Genomic DNA, 22,944 nt, shown 5'->3' on the forward strand with positions numbered 1-22,944 from the left:
GACTTCTTGGGAAGTAAGCCAAAGTCTACTGCCAGGGTGGGGGAACCAGAAAAATCTCATTGAGCAACATGAATAAGAGCGCACCAGCAGAAAGATAAACACTGCTTCTGTCCTACGAAACAGAAGCATGGATAACCAAGGAAAGCAGATTCTTATCTCCTGGGCAGAGGCCCAGCAACACCAATTCTGAAACATGTTACCAAGAAAGGGACATTGGGGCAGCCAGAAGCATCTTAGAGCCCACCCTCCATGAAAGAAAACAAGACATTTAGGGATGGGAAATCAGCACACAAATACACACACACACAGAGTAAGAAAATAAAAATGGCAACTTGCTGCCTGGCAATACCCAAATAAGGCAGAGATGGTGACTACCCCAACCAGACATGCAAAGCCTCTTCCCTGCTCAATTGTTGTAGGCTGATTTCTATTTCCTGTTGCAATTTATTTAGAAAATTGGGCCTTCCATTGTTGATACTCTATGAATTGGCCAAAACCATACAGACAATAATGAACAATAAAACCTAATTTTGCAGATCTGAAAAACACCCCTTGGCTGTCACTCCTTAATATTTTCCTTTCTGCTCACCCAGAGTTCTATTTTTTTCTTGATTATTATGAGCCCCTTAGGGCAAGGGGCTACCTCCAACAATAGATACCATATTGTTTTCATTTCCCCAAGGATTTCACAGATAGGTTTGGAAGGAGTGAACCCTCCATGGTGTACAGGGGAGGTGGGGTGTAACTTTTTCTCAACAGCAGAAAAGAGTTTAGATGTTACTATCACACTTTGATCATGAACTAGTCTATCACTTACTCAAACTTTGCCTGATCTGTACATCAAAGTCAGTAACACAACTTTTAGGGAATTTGTAAAACTTAGGTACTTTCAGAGCACTGAATAAACTTGGGATAAATCAACTATTAGGGAATAAAGATATCAAAAAAAATTAAATGAAGATGACCACATGAAAACAAGTATGAAAAAAGTGGAAACTGTTGTAAGACAGTTGCTTATTTGTTTTCATGAACAGTTTTGACACCTGTGAACTTCTGCCAACAAAGCTCAGAACTACTTTCTTCACAAGAAAAGAGTTTTAAAAAGAAAAGGTGATGTTGCTCACAATGTCCCCCTAAATAAAAATAAGTGGTTTTGGTCATAAATGTCTATCCCTGACTCTCCCCAGATGGGTGCACTCAGAAAAATCCAGAGTAGAAGAAGAACAGGAAGGAGAGAAAGAGGTTAACAGTTACAGAGGGGCAGTGCCAGCTGATTTATATAAACTCCTACATTTACTACAACAAATCAATGAAATGCTGTTTATATAGCCTTCTTATCAATAAAGATACTGAGGCTCAGAGATAGCAAGTACCTTGCACAAGGTCATGTGGCAAAGACTTGATTTGTCTGTCTCCAGAGCCCATGCTTTTTCCACAACCATTTTGCCCTTGAGCTACAAAACTACAAAACCAAGAGCCAACTATCCAAAGCCCTAAAGTAACTAGAATTTTTTTCTTTATTTATTTTTTATTTCAGAGTTTAATTGTAATATAACCAGCATTTGTTGGAAAAATGATCTCAAGCATATTTTCTAGAGCTGAGAGCAACCTGCTGCCTGAGGTACTGAAGAAATAGGCCACAGGTGGTCCAAGACTTGGGCAACTCCTCCACTGTTAGGGAGGTCAAGGCACAGCCTGAGACACAGGTGCCCCTGAGCAAGGGCCCTTCAGATTGTGAGCAGCTTTATAATTTACCCTTTTGTGTCATAAAACATTACTTCCTGTGAGTGCCATAAGTGACAAAATTTGGAGAGCATTCTGCCTGGGCCTCCTAAATAGACTGCCTGGATTAAATACCAATTCTACCACTTCATAGCTGCACAAGCTTATTTTTCTTGCCTAAGTTTCCTCATCTGTAAAGTAGAAATGGAAATAGAATTCAACTCATGGGAGTTTTGTGAGAATTAAGTAGTTAAAATACACAGAGCCCTCAGTATACCTTCTAGAAGTAATCACTCAACAACCATTAGCTGAGCCAATCGGTACAGCCACACAGGCTTCTGCAACTACACACCCCAGACCATTAGCTATGCCTTTTTATTTTATTTTTTTTATATGAAATTACTTCTTAAAACAATTTTAATTATTTATTTTTAAAGAGAGGGGAAAGGAGGGAGAAAGAGAAGAAGAGAAACATCAGTCAGTTGCTTCTCATACATGCCCTGACCGGGACTGAACCTGCAACTGAGACATGTGGAATCAAACTGGTGACCTTACACTTTGGGGAATGCTGCCCAACCAACTGAGCCATATCAGTCAGGGCTAGCTTTGGATTTTAATTTATGAGTGTCCTTCACAGTCAAGCTCCAAGTTACTTCCCCTGCCTCATTACTGCCACTAACACCTAATCACCCTCACTGACCATTTTATCCTGCACTCAATCACAACAATTTGATCTACAACCCTTTGGATTTTTATATGTGCTCCTTCTGACTGGAATGTCCCTCCTACTCTTACATGTTTCCATTCTTACTCATCCTCTTAAGACCAATCTAAAAGTCACACCCTTGCTGACTCTTCCTCTGATGTCCCAGCAGAGTTGCCCTACTTTTAATTTTTCCCAGAGTACTTTGCAAAAACTCTTTCAGGAAAAGTTTTCATGTGGTTCAGTTCATTTGCATATAGGCCTCCCTTGCTGAACCACAAGTTCCTTGTGATCAGACAGAATACTCTTCTTTGAGTGGACTTGACCTATTCACCCTGCTTTTGTGTCTGCATTTACATGTACTTCACATGTTGGGGGTCAGGAGGAGCTCTTTTATACCTTATATAGTGTTTAGCAGCAACCCTGACCTCTACCTATGAGATGCCAGTAGCACTCTCATGCTTATTTGTGACAAGTAAAAATGTCACTGGAAGACAGTGAAAAGAGTAGTGGTCATATGGCGTTAGCAGGGAGGGAGGGATGATAAGGCAGAACACAGAAAATTTCTAGAGCAAAAAAATTCTGAATGATATTGTAATGGTGGGTACCGGTCATTACACAATTGTCCAAATCCATCAAAATTATACATCAAGACTGAAGCATAATGTAAAAAATAGCCTTCAGGTGATAACAACATGTCAGTGTTGGTCCACTGATTATAACAAAGGTACCACTGTGCTGCAGGATTTTAATAATGGGGCAGGCTGGGATGGAAGCAGGCAGTAATACTATGAGAACCCTCTGTACTTTTTCTTCTCAACTATGATGTGAACCTAAAATTTCTCTAAAACCTAAAGTTAATTTAAAATTCTTTAATGGTGATAGAAGGATACTTGACTTGAGGTAGTGAACATACACTACAAATACAGATGATGTATTATAGAATTGTACACCTGTCAATTATATAATTTTATTAACCAATCTCACCCCAATAAATTTGATAAAAAGAAAAAGAAAAATTCTTTTTTATAGTATATTTTATTGATTATGCTGTTACAGTTGTCCCAGTGTTTCCCCCTTGGTCCTCTTATAACTGGTACTCCTCTTCTCTCCAGCAATCCCCCCCTTACTTCATGTCCATGGGTCATGAGTGTAAGTTCTTTGGCTTCTCCCTTTTCTATACTATTCTTAACATCCTCCTGTCTATTTTGTTCCTACCAATTATGCTTCTTAATCCCTGCACCATTTCCCCATTCTCCCCCTTTCCCCTCCCAGCTTATAACTCTCCAAATGATCTACATACCTATGATCCTTCTCCTGTTCTGGTTCTTTGCTTTGTTTTTGTTTTTGTTTTTTAGATTCAGTCATTAATAGTTTTGAGTTTGCTGTCATTTTACTGTTAACAGTTTTGATCTTCTTTTTCTTAAATAAGTCCCTTTAACATTTCATATAATAATGTCTTGGTGATGATGAACTCCTTTAGCTTTATCTTGTTTGGGAAGCACTTTCTCTGCCCTTCCATTCTAAATGGTAGCTTTGTTGGATAGAGTAATCTTGGTTATAGGTCCCTGCTTTTAATTACTTTGAGTACTTCTTGCCAGATCCTTCTTGCCTGCAAATTTTCTTTTGAGAAATCAGTTGGTAGTCTTATGCAAACTCCTTTGTAGGTAACTTTCTGCTTTTCTCTTGCTGCTCTTAAGATTCTCCCTTTATCTTTAACCTTTGGCATTTTAATTATGATGTGTCTTGGTGCATTCCTCTTTGGGTCCAACTCTCTGGACTTCCTGGACTTGTATGTGGGACTGTCCGCTCTGCCATCGCGGCTTGTCCAAGCCACACCACCTCTTTGTCCCATCTCCATGACTCTGCCACTCCTATCCATCTGGATGAATGTGGCTTCTTTAAATCCTTCATTGTCAGACTTATATATAGCTCGATTTTCTGATGATTCTGGTTGTTATTTGTTTTTGAGATTGGTTGTAATTCTTTCTATGGTTGTACAAGGATGTGAAGTGTGTCCACCTATGCCTCCATCTTGACCAGAAGTCCCCAAATATTTTCTTTTATTTTTTTATTGTTAGTCTATTATAGTTGTCCCAATTTTTCCTCTTTGGCCCTCCTCTGCACAGCACCCCCTCCACTCCCACAGTCAATCCCCACACCATTGTCTATGTCCACAGGTCATTCATACATGTTCTTTGACAATTCCCTTCCCGTTCATTCCACCATCCCCACCTCTGGCCGCTATCAGTCTGTTCCATGTTTCTATGTCTGGTTCTATTTTGCTCATTAGTTTATTTTGTTCATTAGAATCCTTTTATAAGTGAGATTGTATGGTATTTGTCTTTCACTGATTGGCTTATTTCATTTAGCATAATGTTGTCTAGTTTCATCCATGCTGTCACAAAAGGTAGAAGTTCTTCTTTCTGCTGCGTAGTATTCCATTGTGTAAATGTACCAGTTTCTTGATCCACTCATTTACTGATGAGCACTTATGCTGTTTCAATTTACTTTTTTATTTTTAAATGGAAAAAAAAATGTTTCCAGACATTGCCAGATGTCCCTGGGAGGCAAGTTATAGTTTACCCTATTATAGGCATTATTCTGCTTACAGCAATACTTTTTACAAATTGTGGTACAATATACATAACATGAAGTTCACCATTTCAACCACAATTCAGTGTTATTAAGTACATTCATACATTGTGCAACTATCATCACCATCTATTTCTAGAACTTTCTCATCATTTTAAAGAGAAACTCTGTACCCATTAATACTAAGTCCCCATGCCACTCTCCTCCCAGCCCTTGATAATCTCCATTCTATGAACTTAACTACTCTAGGTACCTTACATAAGTGAAAATATACAGTATTTGTCCTTTTGCCTTATCATGTGTGGCATAGGGTTCATCTATGTTGTAGCATGTATCAGGATTTTTTTCCTTTTAATGACTGAATAGTAAGCAGTTCATGGTTAGAATATACCACATTGTATTTGTCCATTTATCTGTTGATGGTTATTTGGCTATGTGTCACATGCTGCTAGGAACATTAGTGTGCAAATATCTGATCGAGTCCCTGCTTTCAGTTCTTGTGGGTGTATACCAAGCAGTGGAATGCTAAATTCTTTTAAATGTGATAGTTTTCAAATCACTTTTTATAGGAGAATGAGCGATGTTAGTGAATTATTGGACTGGTAGTGGCCAGAAGGCAGCACCTGTGGGGCTTGATTTCTCACTGCAGCTGCAGGCCAAGTGTTCACCTCTGTTCTATGTCACTCACTGCCTTGAGCGAGTGACTTAATTGCCTTATATTCGATCTTCTGCTGTACAAAAAGAAGATGATAAAAGAAGGTGCCCCAGCCCTGGCTGATGTGGTTCAGTGGATTGAGTGCCGGCCTGCAAACCAAAAAGTCACTGGTTTGAGTCCCAGACAGGGGATGCCTGGGTTGTGGGTCAGGTCCTCGTTTAAGAGCATGTGAGAGGCAACTGATCAGTGTTTCTCTTTGCACATCCATGTTTCTCTCCCTCTCTTTCTCCCTCCTTTCCCTTCCTTCTAAAAGTAAATAAATAAAATATTTTTTTAAAGAAGCTGCCATTCTGATGGACTGCTAAAGTATTATTGGAAATATAACTCTATGTGAAATTAGGTTTATCTAACAGTTAATCCAGTGTTACAATATATTCATCTTCTTCCACTATGGAAAAAGCTACCTTCTGTGGCTTTCTGCTTTCTCAACAATGACACCTATGCTGTGGGAGATGGCCCTGGCCAATGTTCCCTTTCCATCTAGCTTTATACACAGTACAAATGTATCTTCCAGGAATTGAATTTATAGCCCTCACCCCCACAAAAAAATATATAGACAAAAGTTTAAAAAACACACAGGCTTCCAGCCAAGATGGAGGCCTAGAATGACATGCTCCATCTCCCTCCACAACTAAGAAAAACTACAACTATCGCAAAAAAGAAATAACCAGAAGTTCCAGAAAATAGAGCTACATGGAAGTCCAACGTATTAAGTTATAAACAAGTGGTGCTCATCTGGATGGGTAGGAGGGGCGAAGCCGGGGCGGAGAGGTTAAGCTGTGCTGGCAGTGGGGGCAGCAGTGGCAATGGAGGCGGGACGGTGGTAAGGGGAGTATTTAAGGAGAGGTGAGAAGCACCTAAGGAGTACCCCTGATTGCAGACCAAACCCGTCAGCTCGCAATTCCAATGCCAGAGAAGGCAGACCCACATTACCTCAGACAGTGAGGCCCAGAGGGCATGGGGACAGAGGAGGAGACTCCTGGTCTCTCAGCGGAGAGTAAATAGCAGGAATCCATCTTGGACCCCCACTCCCACACAAAGTGCCACAGTGTTGTGAGAAGGGTCGCCTTGTAGTTATGAGTGCACAGGGCTCTGCCACCTATAGCATAGGAGGTGTGACAGCCCCGCCCAAGAAGGAAAGGTAAACAAACCTGCCAGGATGGCAGGGATAATGATAGAGATCCCGGTGATGCAGCTGACCAGAAAGCAAATACATGAATTAATGGACAAACAGATAGATAATCTTTCTGAGGCTCAGTTCAGAGCTATATTTATAAGGCAGCTTACAGAACTAACATTGGGACTTAATCAAGACGGGTAAGGAATGAAGGCTAGTCCTGCTAAAATGAATGAAAACACAAATGAAACTAGTGGTAAGGGAAGGAAAACCAGGGATCAAATCAACAAATCAGAACATAGGGAAGGAACAAACAGTTAACCAGTGTAGAAAGAGGAAACAAGAAGTGAGGAAAATGAGGAGAAACTCAGAAACCTCTGGGACAACTATAAGCGAGCGAACATCCAAATTATAAGGTTTCCAGAAGGTGAAGAAGAACTAGAAATGGAAAAATTATGTGAAAAAATAATGAAGCAGAACTTCCCTAACTTGGGGAAGGAAATAGACTTACAGGCCCAGGAAGCACAGAGAGTTCCAGAAAAACTGGACTCAGGGAGAACCACTCCAAGACACATTATAATCAAATTCTCAAAAATTAAAGATAAAGAGAGAATATTAAAAGCAGCAAGAAAGAAGAGAATTACGTACAAAGGGGTCCCAATTAGACTATCAGCTGACTTCTCAAGAGAGACTCTGCAGGCAAGAAGGGACTGGCAAGAAATATCTAAAGTAATGAAAAGCAAAAACCTACAGCCACGATTACTCTATCCAGTGAAGCTGTCATTCAGAATAGAAACGCAGAGAAAATGCTTCCATGACAAAATAAAACTGAAGGAGTTCATTAGATCCAAACCACTGTTATATGAGATGTTAAAGGGACTTGTTTAGGAGAAAGAGGATCAAAACTATGAACATTAAAATGAAAACTGTATCACAACAACCAACAATAGAAGCTAGGGAATCAAAACAAAGGCAAACTAAGTAGGCAATGAGAATGGAAAATGAATTATAGGTGTGGGGAACATATTGGGGGGAGGTTAGCGGGGAGGTGGAAGGGGGGAAAGGGAGGGAGATGATTCAGGAAATAAACATAGTAGGAGGGAGTGGAGTAGACAGAAAGATTTTGAGAAGAACTATATGCACAACCAATGAGCATGGATTAAGAGGGGGGACAATTGGAGGGAGCGGGGATCACTGGGTGGAGGGGAGCAGAGGGAAAAGAAATTGGGGCATCTTATTAGCATAATCAATAAAACATATTTTTTAAAAAATAAGTCATGTGAGCAAACAGGGAAATGGCTATTATCAGAAGTCAAGAGAAGAGGCCTCAGTAGGAAACTCATTTTGCTGGTACCTTGAGTTTGGATTCCCAGCCCCCTGAACTGTAAGAAATAAATTTCTGTTTGTTAAGCAAAAAACAAAACAAAACAAACAAACAAACAAAAACCCCACAATCAATGAAAAGGATAACCAGTGTAATGTGGAAAAAAAGATGATTTTGTCAATAACGCAGAAAATATTCCAGTGAAGTGAAAAGCACCAAAGAGGCAAGCTCAAAAGAAATTTCAGAGTAGAGAACATAAAGTGTTTGAGAAAGGGTCTTTCTACATCCACTTTAATTTTGAAGGGAAAAAGGCAAGGCCTAAGACGCAGAAAGCAAGGAGAACGTTTGCAAGTTTCTGAAGCTTTGGAGATTTTCACACAGTGTATATGCCCATATTGTGTGATCAGATCGAGTGGAATCATCTGTCAATTTGTCTGTTCACATAGCTATGCTATTAATAGAAAATGTACCTCTTCCCCCAAATAAGCACCATATGCCTCTTCTCTTACCTAATTAGGTGCATGTATCCTAGGGACCTGTGGCATGTAAGGGGAGGAAGCAATGCCAGGCAACTCAAAGTGGCCATTTTGGGCTCTTCTGTAGAACATTCTTCAGGGATGTCATGAGCAATAGGGAATCATATTAAGTAATATATATGAAATGTGGTTTGATTTCTGCCATCTATGGCATCATGAGAAAGGAAAGGAGAGAGCCCCATCCTTTGGACTCTAACACTGGCCGGGTTTTTGTGCCCCATCATGCATCCTGCTACTTCTCCAGCCCAAGTTTCATGATCCACCGGTGTAACCCTGTTGCAAACACCCTTTACTCTTTCTTCCCATCCTTCTCCCTAACTAAACTTCTCAATCTCCACTCCGTGTCTGCACCCAGACATTGCTGGGGAAAGAACACTCCACCTGTTATTTCCCAGGGCTGGGGCAAAGAGAACGAAGAGTTACTATTTAATGGGTGCCAAGTTTCAGTTTGGGATGATGAAAAGTTCTGGAGATGATGGTGGTGATGATTGCACAACGATGTGAATGGACTTTAATTTGAAGTGCACAAATAGCAATTGGACATTTGTCAGTGTCCATCAATCCTAACGTACTTCCCCAGTTTTTTTACTTTCCCACTCTCCAAATGGCTATTTCATCCTTTCTCGTGTCTACTCCTACACTCTTCCCTTTCCTTACTTTTGTGCTTCAATGAGAAAATTCGAGCAATCTGATAGAAACACCTTTATGTTCCCTTCTACAAAACTACGACCCCACCCCTAACCCTAGCCATATTATGTATTTCCCTTCCTGTTATTGTGAATGAAGTGTCCTGCTCTTATTAAAAATTCCTCTGGGGGAAAAGAGGAATAGGGTATTTTTGCTTAATTGTTAGAGTTTCAGAGAAAACGTTTTGGAAATAGTACAATCCGGTTGTACAAAGTTGTGAATTAATTAATGTCACCAAATTGTACACAAAATAGCTAAAAATGGCTAATGTTATACATATTTTGCCATATAAATGTTTTTAAAAATCTCAGCCCCTCTTGCTCTGTACCATTGACCTTTTGAAATCTCTTGGCTCCCCCCTGCCCCTGATGACACCACTTGCAGCAGCACACAAACATGTTCGACCACCTCCTATCTTGAGAAAACTCCTATGACCCTGGTCCCCCACCTGTTACTGTCCCACATTCTTCTCCCTTCACAGTCATCCTCTTGAAAGGTTTCTAGGTCACTCTGTTTCCTCACCTCACCCACCCCAGCAACCTTCCACTCATACTTGTCCAGATCAAAGTCATCAGCAGGCTCTCTGTCATCCAATCAGCTTATCACTAAGGTTTCTTGATACACTCTGATTTCCATGGCACCATCCTTTCCTACCTCACAGAGTTCAATCTGCACTTTTCTCTCGTTCCTCCTCTAAAATGTCCAGGACTCTATTCCTGGCTCCCTTCTCTTGTGCCCACACACTACTTCTCGGTGATCCCATTTAGTCATGTGGTTTTAAATACCAATGAAGATTAATATCTCCTAAACTTCCAAACCCACTTCTTAACCTCTCCCTGAGTCTCTATAATTGTATATCCTCTTATCTGGCACCTCCATAGCAATGATCTTCAGTCCTAAACCAGCTAAGGTCTTTCTAATGGCACAGCTGGACTCTAATGGTTAGTCATTTCCTTCATCCTTCCCTCCCTCACCTCTCACTGTTGATTCAACAAGTGCTGTCAACTAGTCATCTACTCCCAATCTGTCCACGTTTCTTCCTCTCCATTCCCCCATCACCTAGACCACTGCAGTAGTTTGCTCCCAGGACTTTCTGCCTCCCTTTTGCCCCCCATCTAACAACCAGTCTCTCCTTTTGGCCAAAAAGTAAATTATATCATCCCATGCCCCACCTTAACCCCCTCCATTGGCTTTCATTGCACCATCAGTGACACCTAAACTCCTTACATGATCTGAGTCCTGCCTACATTTCCCCAACCTCACCTTGTACCATATTCTATTTCCTTCACTATGCTAGGCACGCTAGCCATCTTTCTAGTCCACTAATTCAGTGCTTCACAACCAGGGTGGGTGATTTTGCTCTCAGGGAACAACTGAAAACACCTGAAGACATTTTTTATTGTCACAGTTTAGAGGAGAGCAGGTTACTACTAGCATCTAATGTGTAGAGGCCAGAGAGTGGAGTTTGGGAGGAACAGTGCTAAACATCCTACAAGGTACCAGAAAGCCCCCAACAACCAAGAATTATATGGCCCAAAATTTCAATAGTGCTGCTATAGATTGAATATTTGTGTGACCCCCAAATTCATATGTTGAAGTCCCAATCCCCAATGTGATAGTATTTTAAAATACTAGGACTTTGGGAATTAATTAAGTTTAAATGAGGTCATGAAGGTAGGGGTCCCATGATGGAATTAGCGCTCATGTAAGAAAAAAAGAGAGAGAGAGACTCTTCCATGTAAAGATATAGCAAGAAGATAGTCATCATGCAAATCAGGAAAAGTCTCTCATCAGACACCAAACTTGCCCAGACCTTGGTCTTGGACTTTCCAGTTTGCAGAACTATGATAAATATATGTTACTTAAGCCACCCAGTCTATGTTATTTTGTTATAGCAGTCTGAGCCAAGACAAGTGCTAATGTTGAGCAATCCTGCAAACTGCTAAAGTAACTGGGAACCAATCTCCTTCCTGCCTCAGGGCCTTTACACAAGCTATTCCCTTGGCCCAGAATGCTTTTCCTCTACTCTTTGCATGGCTCACTCCTGCTGGTCATCATGGTCTACTTTAGACCTTATTTTTCCAGAGAAGCCCTTTCTGATCACCCATTCTTATTTTTCAAATATACTACCTGATCATATTTTTTTTTAAATTGATTTGAGAGAGAAACATCAATTTGTTGTTCCACTTATTTATGCATTCAATAGTTGATTTTTATATGTGCCCTTACTGAGGATCTAACCCACAACCTTGGCATGTTTTGGTGGTACTCTAACCAATTGAGCTATCCAGCCAGTGCTCCTGATAGTTTTCTTATTTTATCTGTTTGTTTATCATCTGTTTCCACTAAAATTAAGTTTCTTAACAGCAGGAATCTTCTTTTTTAATATTTTTTTAATTTATTTCTAGAGAGAAGGGAAAGGAGGGAGAAATACAGGGAGAGAAACATCAATGTGTGGTTGCCTCTCACATGCCCCCAACTGGGGATCTAGCCCACAACCCAGGCATGTGCCTGACTGGGAATCGAACTGATGACTCTTTGGTTCGCAGGCCAGTGCTTGATCCACAGAGTCACACCAGCCAGGACAATAGCAGAAATCTTATCTGACTTGCTCATCAGGGCCTAATAGTGCTTGTTGAATAGTTGGTACTCAGTGAATACTTGGGGAACAAACAATTTTCCAGTTGATTTAGCTTGATTCCAAAAATAAGTGCATCAAGTACATACATTGCATAGGTAATAGGTACAGGACATTTAAAACTGATTGATACACTCACCACTCTCAAGCAACTTACAATTACATAAGAAGGATAAAATGTGCTTTTACACACCTTAGGCAAAATAGGATACATGCTATAGGGAGATGGTACAGCATCATATGGTGAAGAGCTCTTGTTGATCTGTGAGATAATTCATGTAAGATGCCTAACAGCCTTAAGACTGCCCTAGAGTTTAAAAGCATCATTGTGTAAGGGTCAGGAACATGGATTCTGGAGCTCAGACTAGAGAGGTTTGAATCCCAGGTATATCACTTCTAACTGTGTGACCTTGAACTAGCTTTTTAACCTCTCTGTGCTTCAGTTTCCTCATCTGTTACCTGGAAATAATGAAAGCATCTGCTTCATAGCCTTGCTGTAGATTTAAATGAGTTATTTTGTAAAGCACATGGCTATGGAGGACAGTGTAGTTATGGCCATTGGTGTTCAAAGAAAAGAATGATCACACAGAACTAAAGAGAGAGATGATGAAAGGGCTGACTTTTGAGATGATCTGAATTTGAATGAAAAAGATGATGAGGGCCTTTTCAGTGTAAAAATTATATTGTACATCAAAGAAGATGTACCATGGTCTGGAGGGTTGTTTAGGAATTAAGTCAGGAACATTTCCTTTTCTTTTTTTCTCTTCACTCATCTGTGTAAAGAAGGATGCTTTTTTGAAGGAGAGCAACTGATGGAACCATGGTCTTTCACTGATTCTATTATATCATAAAACCTGAGAGATCTGGTCACCAAATCACAATATGTTTTCTATATGTTTTTGGTTTTTTTTTTTTAGTTTATCAAACAGCTAAGTTTATTCACTTTAAATAATGGTCACTTACTCTGCAGTTATGTTCTTCTGGATTTTTAAATGTTAAAATGTATTTTATCTCATGAAACAATGTTTTTAATTGCTATGTAGCATGCTTTGGTTAAAAAAAAAGAAAGACTGGAACTAATTTTGTTCCACACTAACTTCTGTGTGAGGTTTACTTTCTGAGGCAGTTTCCTCACCCAAGAAACAAGAAATAGTGAAGCCAACCCCCTTTACTTTGAGGAAGTGGTATGTGAATTACTGGTTAATACATGTGCAAGGCTTACAGTATTAGGTAGATATAACATAGATTTAAGATATTTTCTAAAAACACCACCCAGGTTTTACTCAGAAATATAAATGTGCACTGCATTTTAATGTAGATTAAAAACAATTAAAGGACTTTAAAAAACTGTTTTTCTCCCTTAATATTTCAGAGAAGAAAAGAGAAGGTAGGACTGCAGCTAAGAAGCCTGGGTTCCCAGACCTGGACACAGCCAGCCACACAAATGCTTCTGCAGCAGATCAGGGAAAGCTAGGCACTGCTTCTATTACACACTGCCTTGGTGCCATCCATTTCTATCCTGTTAACAGGCAAAGCCAGAGACAGAATCCAACCCCCAAAGGAAATGCTTGAAAAGAAAAAATGATTTTCTTTTACTGTTTAGTCTAATAAGCAGGAATCTGGGAACCTCTGATTTCATCCTATGCATTGTGATATTGGGGAAAATTTTACAGGACTTTCAAACCGTTTAAATTATAAAATAATATCAGAAAGGCAAGTTTGAGTGAGAAGTTATTAAGAATGTCTTCAATTTGTAGACATCCCAAGACACGTCTTTCCATGTTTTTTAACCTTTTTTTAAAAAACATTTTATTTACTTATTTTCAGAGAGAAGAGAAGAAAGGGAGAAAGAGAGGGAGAGAAACATAAATGTGTGGTTGCCTCTCACATGCCCCCAACCAGGGCCTGGCCAGCAACCCAAGCATGTGCCCTAACCAAGAATCCAACCAGCAACCGTTCAGTTCACAAGCCAGCACTCAATCCACAGAGCCACACAAGCCAGGGCTGATTTTAACATTTTTATAGCTTTCTTTTCCCTGACCCCCATTCATGATAGGACTAAACAACAAGAATGATACTTCTCTAAACTACAGGGAGGCTCTGGCTGGTTAGCTCAGTTGATTAGGTTTGTGGGTTCTATCCCCCATCAGAGTACATACAAGAATTAACCAATGAATGCATAAATAAGTGGAACAACAAATCAGTTTCTCTCTCTTTCAAATCAATAAATGGAAAAAAAAAAACATTAAAAAAGAATAACTATAGATATAAGGAAGAAATTCAGCCTCCACTATGGGAAGAACTCTGTCCTAGCCATGAAGAAGCCCCTGCCTTTGCTGTCCTCCAGGAAAGCCTGCCATACCAGATAGGAGGCAGGAAGCATGATTTGGGTGCTGCTAAACCAGTTTCTTCCATGTTTGTGGTGTTGAGCAACCCCTTAGACCGTTTGAGTACTATTCTCAGCAGGTTCCTCTCACCTGGCTGAGAGCAAAGGCCAGAGACCACCTCCAATGGAGGAAGGTGGGGCTCAGGCTGGGAAGAACTGAATGTGGGACCCAGGGTGAAATCAGTGAAGGAGGCTTTTGATACCTAATCTGAGAAGCAGCTAAAAGCCAAACAGAAAGAAAAAAAAGAAGTCCCCCTCTCCAAGCTCTGGGAAGTTGAGGGAAATGGAAGATGGGGTGGGCATGTTGTTTCAGAAAGCTCCAGGGAAAAAAGATAGGGGAGTTAGAGAAAGTGTTGCCCCACTTACCCCTACCACACACACACACACAGAGAGAGAGAGAGAGAGAGAGAGAGAGAGAGAGAGAGAGAGAGAGAGAAAAGCATTCCAGAGGGGACAAGAGAGAGTCCTAGATGGAACTGTAAGTTAGGACTAAAAAGCCCTGTGGGAGACCGAAGGGGAGAGAACCAGTGGCTCAGGGTTGAGGCTGGAGCAAGAAGCCGCTGCTGGCAGGAGGGAAGAGCTGGCTGTTTACTTGGCTGGCTATGGCCCAAAAAACTTTAACTCAAAGGAGTCATTTGAGTTTAATCTTCCCCCAGGACTGTGGAAGAGGAAAAAAGGAAGGGGGAAACAAGTCAGAAGTCTCCAGAAGAAGCAGTTATTTTTGTTTTAAAGGGCTACCTCTTGGGCCTGTCCCTAATTTTCTGGGTTTAGTTCCTTGTTAAAAAGGATAAGTTTGATGTCACCATGAGAGTCTGCATTTTTGTGGGATTTAAATATTCCTTAATTAGGTGTTGTCTCTTTACAGAAAAAAAGACTCCTTTTATTTCATTTTACTTTGCCATTTTAATTTACTCCCTTTCGTGTTTAATAACTAGGTAGGGAAATATTAAACAGTGGCTGTAAAATATTACAAATCCTGCTCCCTGGGAACTGTTGAGAAGGAAATTTCTAGCGCTATCTACCACCCGAGAGAGGAGCAGATGGACAGGACCCACAAATCTCACCTTTGGGGTGGGAGCTAGAGGGAGGAGGAATGTTTTTTCCCTTCATACTACTGGGTCCCCATCTCCACCTGGTCAATCTATACACCAGAGTCTTCGTTTTGGGTTGATATTGGGGGAAAGAGTGCAGGGTTGGGTGGAGGTGGCGGATATCTGAATGGAGTTTTGAGTTTCTGGGAAGCTGAAAAACATACATCTGTTTCCTCCAAGTCACCAGTTTGTCCCTTTTTCTTTGATACCACTGTCCTAGTCCTAATGAGGGCTGAGACTACTTATCCAGAACTAGAGAATTTGACCAAAAAAGCAGAGGTAGCCAAGAAAATGTTTGGCCTTGGTTTATTAGAGACTGGTTTTCTTGGTATGTTCTAAAGCAATAAAGAACATTTTGCTTTTTGAGGAAAATGACAGAACGAGAAGGAGCTACAGTTTTTCTATGCCTGAAAAGCAAGGGGGAATATTCCCAATGGAGTTCTGGGCCAACCCTTTAGCAAAGGGTCAGTAGTTGTCTGCAAATTGCAAAAGCTTCCCAAGAGATCTGGAACACAAATTAGAGGGGCAGCACAGGGCACCAGTTTCCATCTACTGAACTGTGAATGATGCTTATACACTCATTTTGCTGGCAAAAGAGCCTGTCATAAAATGTAATACTGACTATAAAACAAATCAGCACTTTGAAATGACTTGCTTCAGATGTTTTCATAAATCCCTAATGGCTCAGGCTCTGCCTGCTATTGATAATATTAATGTGTTAATAGTTCCTCTGAAGCTGCAGCACTGGGTAGGGCTGAACACAGGCACGCTAGTGCGCACACGCACACACATACACAGATGGGAATACCATGGAACAGAAAACAATGCTTTGGCTCTCTTTTGAATTCCACTTTGTTGACCTCAGAAAGCCAGATCCAAGTGAAATATCTGATATTTTAAATTCTTGGCTAGAGCTCCCCTTTATAGTGTTTTACACTGGTTCATTAAAAAGCATATTATATAGGTACATATGTACATATAAAAGCATGTGAGCACACCCATTGGCAAATGAATGAATAAACAAAATCACATATATCCATGTCTTGGAATATTATTCACCAATAAAAAAAATGGAGTTATGATGCATACATGGCATGGATGAACCTTGAAAAAATTATGCTTAGTGAAATAAGCTATACACAAGACAAATATTATTCAGTTACATTTACATGAAGTACCTAGTAGTCAAATTCATAGAAGCAGAAAGTAGAATAAAGGTTATCAGTTTGGGAAGGTGAAAAATTCTGGAGAGGGATGATGGCGATGGTTGCACAACATTGTTAATGTACTTAATACCCAAAAACTGTATACTTAAAAATGGTTTAAATGGTAGGTTTTATGTTTTATATATATGATCTGTCCAGAAAATGAGAATGAGAATGGTTTGCGCAACATTGATGTAACCTGGCTGCCAACGAGAATGGATTAGAATGTGCTTGTGTGAACAATGATGACTTCACTGTACTAGTCAGTGGGGGCAGCAGATGCTATCAAGTGAGTATATATACTCTGTGACCATCCCATTCAAAATAACTGAGCAAGTAGAGCAATGAATCTGCATCAAATTTTGCATTAAGCTTGAACATTCCTCCACAGAAACTACCAGATGATTCAGAAGGCCACAGCTATGGGCAACTTCATCATGACAACACATCCACTCATTCATCACATATCATGCAGTTTTTTTGTGAAACATCAAATCACCCAGCTGACTCAGCCTCCCTACAGCCCAGATATGGTGCCTGTGACTTCTGGCTTTTCCCAAAACTAAAATCATCTTTGAAAGGGAAGAGATTTCAGACTGTTGATGAGATTCTGGAAAATATGATAGGGAGAACTAAGTGAGGTCCCACGATGCCTACTTTGAAGGGGACTGAGGCATCACTGTCCTATGTACAATGTTTCTTGTATCTTGTATCTTCTTCAATAAGTGTCTATTTTTCATAGTACATGGCTGGATACTTTCTAGACAGATCTCACATATGTCTGTCCATATATATTATGTATATAACATATATATATATATATATACACACCCAGAATTTTAAAATGGGGCAGAAAACATATGCGTAATGGACATTAGGCTTCTCTACAACTTCCCATGTCCTCTCTTATCGAGTTCCCTTCCCAGAGCCCACAGCTTGGTCACCAGAGCCTCAGAGTGTCCAGCTCCAGGAGAGGCTATCCCTGGCTCCCCAGAACCTAGCTAGGCTTTCTTTGCTCTTAAGGAAATGAGAAGCTTTATGTCTACAATTCCCCAGACATACATCTGGCTCAGGGTAAACTCAGTTTCAACCTCAAAAAAGAACTTAAGGAACCAAAAGGGTTCCTTTTCATGGGGCAAGTGTTCTGCTGCCTTCCTAAGAGGCATCATTCAGATTGGAGGAGTCTCAGAAAACAAACCTTCCAATCTCCTTGCTGGTGGCCAAAGACACTAAAGTTCATTCAAGGCACATTTCTCTCTAGACCAAGTTAGTCCTCTGATTTATGGAGTGGATAGAAAGGTTTCAGAGAGTCAAAGTTAGAAATAACAGGGGAAACTGGTAAAGAGCAGTGGCACTGGTTAGATTGCAGCATTTTTCCTGGACTTGCCTCATCTTTGGGGGTTTTTCCTTCCTGAAAAGCACTTGCTTAGAATCATCTCATGATTTTGCCCCTCAGTGTTATAAGCAGCAGAACCTGGGAACCACCAAAGCTTTTGGGTCTGAAGGAAGAAAGGGAGATCCAAGCTGAGGCTGATGCCTACCCAGAAGTTTCTCTCACTAACACAACAGATACTTGACCTAAGCCATGGGTTTTTCTGATGCTTCCTCTTTGGGGCCAGTTTAAGAAATAGTCAGAGCAGTCAAACTTTTGTCCTGTGCCCTAAAGCAAGACAAACATTGGCATAATCCAAGTTTTCACATTTCCCCTGAGCATTCCCTTAAACTTCTTTTATACATCATTACCCAAAGCCAGGCTGCCAAGAGCTCATGGGTGCCCTCATACAGGCTTTGGCTCAGCCTTGCATCTACAGTAGCTGCCAGTGCCAGGCTTCTTCTCCCTGCCAGGACAGGAAGATGAAACCTGCAGCTAGTGATGAGAGAAGCCTGCTCGGAGCCATACACAGAGATGACAGAATGTGAGCATGATGCCTATTATTTTCAGGCTGACATGCCCAATGGCATGGACCTCAGACAAATAAGGAGATCAGGCCAGTAAGGAAGGCAAGTTCCACTGAAAGGAGATGGGGAGTGGAGAACAGGGCTCCCAAGATGCAGGTGTGGCCTAAGGTAAGGTGCCAGCAATGTACTCAGCCCAGTAAAGTCAGAATTAGAACAGATTCTGAAATGTGAGCCAGGTAATGGATTAAGTGCTATTAGGACTTGGAGCAGGGAGAGAGATGCATAAACTGAATATAACTGAGACAAGTTTGCAGCCAGCAGCCAGATTTTCTAAATCAAACTACTTCACCAAATTCCCTGCCAGCTCATAAAATGCTTGCATGACTTGTCTTCTTTTCTCCAACTGATGCTAGTTTATTAAGTGGTGTTTGAGGTGGTAGGAAGAGGGAGAAATGGAGAGAGAAGTCAGGAGTGAATTACATTTTAATTTTATTTTAAACGTAGTATTTCTCAGTTTTACTTCCTTCAAGGCTGTCCTAAATTTGATTAGGTCCAGGATGTGCAGGCCCTGATATTTGCAGGTTGGATTTAAATATGCTATAAGTGTGTGTGTGTGAAGATTCATCTGATCAAATAAACATTTAACATGCATAGATAGGTATTTATTACACCAGAGCAGAAACATATGCAACAGTGTTTGGAGAGATATTCAAGAAAACCATATTTTGCTTTATGCGTAAGCTTTAATATTGCTCCTTGTAATCCTTCTGGAAGTCTGACCATTTTAACTACTTCAGCAGGGACTCACTTTGGAGGGGAGTATGCAAAGTGCTTTTGTATTTAAAAGATTGTTGACTTGCCAGTTGACAGACCTTCTCTCCATCCATTTCCTGTTTTTCAGGCTGACCCAACCTCTCCGACCATCAGGGTAAGTCAGTGGCAGCTGGGTATCTCAGTGGGATCTCTGCAATTCAATCGGGCCTATTTGGATACAGCATCTGAGCTGCCGCCTGCCTCTTTCTCATCCTGTGTCCAGCAGGCATAAGAATGTATAAGACTCTGGGGTAGAGGGCCAAGTGACCTGTGAGTCAACTGTGCAAAAAGGAGGACAGAAAAAGGAACAGAATGAGTGTAGGATGGTGAAACCCGAGGGAAGAGGGAACAAGAAGAATGGGAAACTGAGGAAGCTGGAGATTTAAGACCGCCCTCTCGGGAGCCCAATGTGTTGTCCTACGTACTGGCTCACCAGACTAGAGGCTTCAGGAGAACCCAGGTCAGGGTACCTGGCAAGCTAAACTGCCATTTCCAGGAGCACAACCATGCTCAGTTGAATCAACAGACCTTTGGGCCACACTTCAATTCTCCCCTCCCCACTCCCACCCAAGACCAGACCCTGTCACCATGCAGCCACCCACTGATGCACCAAGCTCTCTTTGGCCCACTAGAGTACAAACACTCCAAACACTGTTTGGATCTGTATGGAATCACTAAAAAAGCAATAACTACCTTCACACATTCATTGCCTCCAAATACTATCCTAAATCAAACAGGCCTGCCTGGGCACAAAAACCAGTGGGGAAATTCAAGACGCTTTTCTCAAAAACTCACAGATACACGGGGTCCACCTAAGAGACGAATCTCAAGGACCCCCTCTGGGACCACTGTTTCTTCTGGAAGCCCACTTGTGTATGTACTATGAACTTTTTCCTAATCTCAGAGTTCTTCACACTCTCCATCTCCTGAGTCAACCCAAGCCGGATCATCAGTGGCCCTTTGCCTCCCCCTGCCCTTCTCCGGTCCCCTCCAGTTCGTGAGATGGCATCGTCGGCATAACTTGAAAGTTCCCGGTGCTGGACGGACCTTTCCAACTTGCAGCGGAAGCGGGTCCAGGGCAAGGATGTAGGGGCGCGTCGCCCAGGTTTCTGGCCGCGAGAGCTGAGACTCCCACGATCTGCACGGTATTTGGCCGGCGCTGCAGCGTGTGGCGAAAAATGATTACACTCGAAAGGAAATCAAGACTCTGCGCGGAGCCGTTACTCGCGTCGCTCCGCATGCGCAGGTTCTCGCCCCGCTTTCAGCAACTCCTCTTCCTCTCTAAGCACTCGCTCATAATTTTGGGGCCGCCACGGAGCCGCGCCCCGGGCTGCAGTCCCCAAATTAAAGCATTTTGCAGCCTGAACAGCTAACGATCTGTTTCCGCGCACGCCAGGAAGGCACTCCTGCTCGCGTTCTCGTCTCTCAGCCCGACTCCCCGGGAGCTGAAATGGATGTGGTTTCATGCACATCCTGCGCACACACACACGTGCACGCACACGCACTCCCCCTCTAACGCCGTCCGCACACATGCACGCACGAGCGTGGACATTTGCCTTTTGTGCTTTCTTTGCGCGACGTGCTTTCCTTTTCCTGCTCCTGGTTTCCTCTTCCCGTTCCTTCATCTCCTCTTCCTTAGCCACTTGCCTTCTGAGTCCCCCTGGCCTGGAATATTCCCCTCCAGCCCTTCAGACCCCATTGTGCCCCTCCTCCTCTCCTCTCTGCCGAGGAGAGGAGGCCTCGGAGACTCGCCCTGAGCCGGGAGCGATGGCCGAGTTCTGTGGGAGGCTGGGACCAGAAGGCTGGCCTCTGGTCTGCAACGTTTGTTTTCTCTTCGCCCGCTGTATGCTAGATTAAGATGTAAAGATTACTTGGACCAATTAATGCCGAGAGTCAACACTCCAGCAAACAAAAGTGCTTGCGCAACTCCGCCAACCCCCCTGGGACCCGGGCCGCGGGGCTGGGGGAAAAAAGGCGCTCCTCGCTGCTAATTACAAATAAATGATGATGTGTTCGCTAAGTAATTGATTTAATGAAGTTCTTATGAAACTATTAAACCCGGGTGGAGGTCAGGCCGGAGGCACCCCGAAGCGCGCATTGTGGACTGTTTAACTCCACCAGGCTCCTCGGAAAGACAGCGAGGCTAATAGGTGAAGTCACAGCTGCTCGCGTTGACTTCTCCCGAGAGTACAGCCGGCCGCGGGCATCCTCTCGCCCTCATTTTGTTGCGCCCTCGTGCCCCACCGCCCTCGCCCCGCGCCGGCCAGCTTACCCACGCCACTCCCTGCCCTGCCGCCAGCTCCCGAGGGCCTCTCCAAAGGGATCCCGAGTCTCTTTAAGAGCGGAAGTTGAGCTGAATTTGTGTGCACTGGCAGCAGTCGGCGACGTCCAGCGCCACCCACCCCTCCCTCATCATCCCACCTCCAGCACTTTTTGCAGGAACTTAAGCCAGTGTGCCACGTAGGGTGCTCGCGCTCTTGGCAAAGTGCCAGGAGCCCAGTGCACTGGCCGGGGAGGGGGCGGGGAAGGTTAGTTGGGGGGGGGGGGTGAGCAAGAGACAGAGACAGAGACAGATGGGCGCCGGTAAGTTCCGGGCCAAATGGCCGTGTTTGCATCCGAAACCATGGCCTACAGCCTGTTCGTGCAAAAAGAAGCAGGGAGACGGGACCAAAGAAAAAAGTGCAAAAAAGATCACCCAGGTCTGCGATTGGCCCTGGGAGACCCAGTCTCAGGTTTTGCAAACCTGTTGCGGGGGATGGGGGGTGAGGGGGTCTGGCACACCTCTCTCCTCTCCACTGCCCCCTCTCCCAGCTTCCTGACCTGCCTAGGTCGTTCCTGCCCTAGAGCGACGCCTCCAGTTCCCACTGGGGCAGAGAGTGTATGCCACAGGACAGAGTCTCAGGACTGACAGATCCCAGCTACGCCCCCCCCCCCCCTTCTCGCACACATAGCCCAGCCTTGCAGGGTGGTAGAAACTGCTTTCTCCAACAGGATGGCTCTTGGTAGGATAGGTCACTGCTCCTAACCCAGGAGGCTGGAGGGAAACTGAGAGCACAAGTCACAGGATGGAGAATCAGACATTGCAAATGAATCTAGAGTTAAGGGTGTTAAACTTCTATACCTGGCAGCAAGAACTAGAATCACAGTCACATACTGGTAAGAACATTTGAAGTTCCTCCGCCTCATGCCCCATCTTTGAAGGATCTTGCGATAAAAGATAAGGTCCATGTTCATCTGGAATTGCATACCAGGAGACCAGCAAAAATCAATTTGCTAAGGTATCCTGCACCCCTCCACCCCACCAAATTTTGTCTCTTCTCATCAAGAACTAATAATTAACAGAATTTCTTAAGACATGTATTTCATTTATGCCACAGTTAGTTAGCAGTAAGCTTCATCTCTCTCCCTCTCTCTCTCTCTCTCTCTCTCTCTCTTTCTCTCTCTCTCTCTCTCTCTCTCTCTCTCTCTCTCTCTTTAATGTTAGTAATTTCCAGCTGCCAAAACCAACTTCCA

Source organism: Furipterus horrens, unplaced genomic scaffold, assembly GCF_987537825.1.
Source record: "Furipterus horrens unplaced genomic scaffold, mFurHor1.1.pri manual_scaffold_12, whole genome shotgun sequence".
Classification (NCBI taxonomy): domain Eukaryota; kingdom Metazoa; phylum Chordata; class Mammalia; order Chiroptera; family Furipteridae; genus Furipterus; species Furipterus horrens.